Source organism: Herpailurus yagouaroundi, unplaced genomic scaffold (assembly GCF_014898765.1).
Source record: "Herpailurus yagouaroundi ecotype Mexico unplaced genomic scaffold, PumYag 267, whole genome shotgun sequence".
NCBI classification, from domain to species: domain Eukaryota; kingdom Metazoa; phylum Chordata; class Mammalia; order Carnivora; family Felidae; genus Herpailurus; species Herpailurus yagouaroundi.
The window spans coordinates 600,061-606,060 of NW_024412484.1; the positions used below are offsets into that span (position 1 = coordinate 600,061).

General features: G+C 58.5%; 1 protein-coding gene across 1 annotated transcript in view; it reads right to left on the bottom strand.

Annotated features, from left to right (window-relative positions):
• Positions 1-5,040, bottom strand: part of BRD3 (bromodomain containing 3) — a 62,236-nt gene extending 57,196 nt beyond the window's left edge. Inside the window, exon 1 of the mRNA XM_040461475.1 lies at positions 4,063-5,040. The gene's annotated coding sequence lies outside the window, so the exon portion shown is untranslated. The remainder of the gene's footprint in view (positions 1-4,062) is intronic.
• Positions 5,041-6,000: the final 960 nt, after the last annotated feature.

Here is a 6,000-nt window from a genome sequence, read left to right on the forward strand (position 1 = left end):
TCCGAGAGGCCCTTTGCCCAGCGAGGAGCCCAGCGGCCGAGGGCCTCCAGTAGTTGCTTTCACGAGGGCGTCCTCCGCCCTTGCCAGCCTCCTGCCGTTCCTTCACCCACCAGCGTCTGCCTGGGCCACCGGGGGCGGGGACCCTGTGCTCTGAGATCAAACTCCTCCTCACTCAGGACCTGCTGGAAGCTGCCGATCCCCGATCCCCCGGAGTAGGCCCACCCCCTCCCAGCAGCTCCTAATGGGGGTCGGGCTACATGCTGCAGACCCATGATGCCTTTGCCACCACAAACAGCCCTCCGAGGCGGGTCTGTCCCCACGCCAGCACCATTTTTCGGGGGAGGAAGCAGAACCCAGTGTCTGGGCCACTCCGAGAGACCCAGCCAGTCTTGGGGACCGCACGCAGCCTGAGCCCAGAGCCCTGCCCTTGCCCTGGTTTCTTCTGCTGCCCCAGAAGGTTGGTTTCCTTCATCCTCTGGGCCGTCATCGTGACCTTCTGCAAGCTTGGTGCTCCCCTCGCCATGGGGTGCTGGGGGCTCACCTCCCCGCCCACCGAGCTGTCTCCAGGCCTCAGGCAGCAGGAGGCTCTGAGCATCTCCGGCCTCCCTGGTCTGCCTGTGAAGATCATGCTCTCCCGCAGCTTGCTGGCTGGGCTCCCCTCACCCCTCCCAGCCCGTCTTCCATGCTCCCCCAGCCTCCTCCCATTTGCTTCCCCCCCCCCCAACCATTGGCCTTTGTTTCCGTGGCCTGTTCTTCTGCCCCCAAATGCCTGCATCCTGCTTTGGGGGCAGCCCCTGCATTTGGGGTGCCTCCAGTCAAACGGCATCTGGGAAGGCCTCTTTGACTTTCTATCAACCCACCAGCAAGGCTGCCCGTCCCCCTAGACAGAGAGCTCCCAGAGGGTGGGCACCACGTGGGGCCAGCCTCCTATCCACATCTCCCGGCAGCCCCGGGGGGGGTGGGGGGGGGGGGGGAGTGAGGGCCAGGTAACCGGCTTGACATGAGAGAACAATTGTGACAGTTCAGCTGAATCCAGCGTCCCTCTCCCACCGTGGGCGTGAGCGAGACCCATGCTTATTTTCTTTAGTGACAAAGGCGGGACACCGGTTGGACGAATTTGGGCAACATACAAGCAAGGTTGACGCCGGCCCCCGCGGTCCCTCCCCCTGGGTGCCCCGTGATGGTTTCTGTGTCCTCCCGAGCCTCTGCTCTAAGATTCTTTCTCTTTCTCCCCGCACGTAGCTTTGTTTTACAAAAATTCTGTCATCCGGTGCACGTTCTTTCCTCGCTTTTTTTTCTCTCTCAAAATGCCGTGACCGCCCCCACCCCCACCCCCGGCACGGCCTCCCCAGCCACCTCATTCGTTTGGTGGCTGCAGAATGTTCCAGCATCCGATGGAGCATGACTGACTCACCTCTTCCCCTCGGGATGGGCATTTAAGTTGTCTCCAATCATTTCATCCTTATAAATAACGTTGCCGTGGACATTCTGTCACAGCCTTGTGCCGCCTGCAGTGGTTTGGGGGGGGGGGCGTGCGGGGGCGGTCCCTGGGAGGGATTACTGCAGGGTCTGTGTGCTCTAAACGGGCACTGGGGTCTGTCTCCCATTTCGGTTTTAGGGAGCACCGCTCCTACCCTTTCAATGACCTCCTCCATGCTCACAGTCCCTTCCCACTTCGGTCCCCGACAGCTTTAACGTGAGACCCCAAGATCGACAGGGAATCTAAGTCTGGGGCTGGAACTATCCAGAACCATCCGCCCCCCACCTCCTCTGACCCAGACAACCCAACAGCCCCAATGTGAAGCCTGCCCCCTGCTTCCCAAAGTAGAAGCACAGAGGGCAGGGACCTGCCCCAGCTGCCTGCGGGCTCTGGAAACAACAGGGATCGGGGCCTCCGATTCTATCCCCCAAGGTGGGGCTCACGCAGGAAGACAGCTGCCAGCTGCGTTACCCCAGGCCTCCGGGCTGCCTTGGAGAAGACCGGGCTTCATTCCCTTCAGTTCCATAGCTTGGGGGGTGGGCCTATTTACAGACCCCGGAGGGAAGGGGTGGGCAGACAGAGGGGCCACAGAGGCTCTTTGGGGGAGCCAGGGACAGAGGGAGCCAGCCTGCAGCTGGTGGGGAGAGCAGCTGGGCGCCGCTCGGACTTTGGGACTTTGGCCCTTGGCGTTCCCACCCCCCCCCACCACCCCCCCCGCCACCCCATGACAGCTTTTCTATTTTAGGCGGCTGGCTCCTCCTTGTTGCAGCCAGCCCGGGAAACCCAGAAAGGTGGGTGCTGGGGGGCTGGGCCCCTATGCACTCATGCTCACCCCATGGGCTTCCGGGCGTAGGTGAGGGCCGCACCCCAACGGCAGGGCTCCTGGACCTTATCCCACAGAAGCGTTCATAGTCACCAGGCCCCGGGGACAGCCCAAAGGGGCAGCCAGCACTCTGAGCGCCAGGGGAACAGACTGGAAAGTGCTGGGATTATTGGCATCTGTGGGAGCAGCGTCCGCAGAGGGGAAGGGCCCCCCGCGGGTCGGTACCCTGTACCGGGTGGGCTCTGGGGGCGGGACGAGCGGGGTCCAGCCCCAGCCCCATCATTTCCCCGCAGCGTGGCCTGGGGCAAGGCAGGGGCCCCCCCTGAACCTCCATTTTTTTCCTCATCTGTAAAGATCAGAATAGCTCACGACCATGTCTGGGAATTCACAAGGCTGTATTTGACGTCCTTAGACGAGGGGACGGCACACAGTAGGCGCTCAGTAAGAACAGCTGCGGGGGTTTTAATAACACGGACAAATGGAAACAGTTGGACGTGACAGGGGAGTGCAGGGGGGAGCACTAGCGGCCCCATTTACATTCCTTAAAAATGACCCGGTAAACCACTGGTGCAGAATACCCCCCCCCCCATTCCAGAGCCTTGGAAAACCCCGTTCGTTTCGTCTCCCGATTTCCATGTGGCCGCTCAGGTCACAGGAGCTGCTTTTTTTCTCACTCGTGGGGACCCTTCTCTAACCAAGGGGATTAGCCCAGCGGAGGTGGGGAGGGGATTTGCAGACCGGAACAGGTGGGGCCTGGCATTGGAAGTCTGAGCCGCATTCCGGGGATTCCTGCTAGATGACCCGCCCAGCCTGGCCTGGGGGGGGGGGGTGCCCTGGACTGGTGCCCTGCACCCAGCACCACCTGGAGGGGGCCCTCCCCGGAGACGTCCAGGCCTGGAGGAGGGTGGAAGCTGAGAGCAGACAGATTTAGTTGTGGGGGCTTTGGGGCAAGGTAGGTTAGGCTTAAATCCAACAGGAAGTGAAAGTGAATGTTCCAGGATTCATTCGTTCAGAGGGTCTTTATTGGGTACCTACTGAGTGCCGCTCCCAGCAGGCACTGCGGCCCTAACGGGTTCACCCTGCTCCCATGACCCCATATGAGGGCGGTGGAAAAGTGAATGGACTCTGATGAGGGCCACGGTGCTGGTAGGGACTGGAAGGGACGGAATGTGGATTGACCCCAGTGTCCTCAAGGAAGGGACAGTGCAGGGGACCGTCCTGGCTTCCGTGGAACAGGGGGCTGCCGGGAATGGGGGCTTTCAGTTCTAAACTCAGACAGTGCCAGGCAAACTGGGCTCTCAGTCACCCTTGGGAGGGTGGCACCAAGAGGGGAGGTGATACAGGGCAAACGAGGCTGAGGTGCTTAATAGCAGGAGGAGGGAGGAGGGAGTGAAGGACGGATGTCCAGGAGGTGCAGACTGGGCAAAGGCCGAAGGAGGAGGGAATGTGACATCAGGACCCGGTGTGACCTGCTCCCTCTGTACCTGGGAAGTAGACCGGGGAGGGAGAGAAGGATTGTAGGACGAGAAACGGCTTTCCGGATGCTGGGGTTGGGAGTGGATTTTCGGCCTCAGGTCAGCTGAAGGCCCACCGGTACCCACGGGATGGTGGGCAAAACACCTGTCCTGATGGACCACGGGCAGGGATGGGGGAAAAGAGAGGAGAGCCCAAGGAGGGGAAATGGGGACAGAAGTCTCCCAAACCAGCTGCCCCGGGATAGTTACCTGGGGGGAAGGGAATTAACACAAACCCCACTGACCTGGGCTGGCGGGAGCCTTGGGGGTCTCCAGGCAGTGACAGCGACTCCCTGGAAAATGGTGGCCCAGCAGAGGTGGGCCGTCTAGTCTGGAAAGCTGGCGAACAGTTCCTGGAAGCCCTGTGTCCCTCTTCTTCTGCAACCCTCCCTCATCAACTGCCATCGGAATCCAGAGCCCTGGGCTTGGCCATTAAAGGGCCAGCACTTCCATCCCCCACCCGCCCCCCCAGCCCTCTGGGGGCTACACAGAGCGTCTCAGCATCCCTGCCACGCGGTCTGTTCCTTTGCCACCTCCCGGCAAGCCCTGCGGATTTGGCAGTGCACTGTTCCTGGTGAAATGCTTATCACCGGGTGACCAAATACGGTCTTTCAAGTCCTAGAAGAAGGTGACGTTCTTAGTTTCAGCTCTGCCACTGTCATAGAGCCTTGCTGACTGCTTCTGTGGACACAAGTTGCTGTCTCTTCTTTTAAGACCCTCGGTGCTTGCTTCTCCCTCATTCACTCGTCCATCCACCCAGCGTTTATCCGTGTATCCTTCCATCCCTCGTCCATCCATCCATCCACCTGCCATTGTGTATTGTGTCGTCTGCCGGTTGGGAGTTTGGGCTCTGCCTGGAGCCAGTACTGAATTCCACAGTGGTGCCCGTGGGCACTTGGGCGACTTCTCAACCTGAGACTCGGTTTCCTCATTGTGAAAAAGAATAAAGGCGCCCACTGCACAGGCTTGTTGTGAAGGTGCGGGAAATACCATGCGACAAACTTACCAGAGGATAGAGCCCCCAGGCGCTCTCCCTCTCTCCCTCCTGTCTCCCAGTGCCACCTGCCATGAGTACTATGAGGAGCCTGGTGGAGGGACCTGGGCCAGTGGGGAGGGTGCCCAGACAGGTTCAAACTCTCAGGTTGATGAGACAGCCTTGAGAAATGTTGTCTCTTATAAGCATTGTTCGCGGAAACAGGTTCATTTACCAATTAGCTGCCGTTGGCCAAAGGATGGTCGATATGCTGGAAAACAAAACAAAACAAAATCTCCCAAATGCTCTTCCCTTCTCTGTGGTTTTTATTCTCTCTTCCATTTCCACCTGTGATTTTTCTGAGCCCGAACACATTTCGGGAGGGATATAAAAGGATTTAAAATTTCGACAATAAAGAAAATCACCTTTTACTAAATTGCCTTACCTGCTGTGTTATTTGTTTCTAGTATTTTAGCTGTGACCGCAAGGATTGCTTGCAAGAACACTTAACAGAGAGGAGTTTCTCATTTTCATTAGAAGGGTCTATCTCCTTGGGCAAGACCAACTGACTTGGGAACCTGGTTTGAGTTCTGAGATCTGGAACCTTATCCAGCTGTCCAGAGGGTGGGAGGGCTGGGAGTATTTTTGATTTAGGGAAGGGATCTGGGGTGCACAGACTGGGGGTGGTGCCAGGCTAAAGGGGGTACTTTGCCATCAGATTTTGGATTTGGATATGAGAGCAATGGGAAGCTGGCTGTGAGTCTAAAATCAGGAGAGGGGACAGATTGGAGTTGGGGTTTGGGCTCTGTCTGTGCTTCAGAAAGGTTTAGAAAAGGCCCGCTGGAAGGCCCTGGGGCAGGGATGGAGAGAAATGGGTGGCTGATACAGCCGAGAGGTGATGGATGGGTGTCCACGAGGGGCTGATTCTGGTCCAGGTGGCCAGGTGCAGGGAGATGTCGTCTTTCATCCCCAGCCGGTTTTGTTAACATCTGTAGTCACAGCCAGAAGACTCCATGGCACCTGGCCCAGGGTGACTAAGGCTTCCCAGGCACAGAGATCCACACAGAGCCATGCTAGCGCCAGACAGAGACTTCGTGCCCCTGCGTCCTCATCTGGAGGCGCCTGCAGACAAGCTCCTGTATCTGTGACAACCACACACTTGGTTCCCTGGGCATTTCCATATCAAATGCTATTCTTTTGTTTGCGTAGG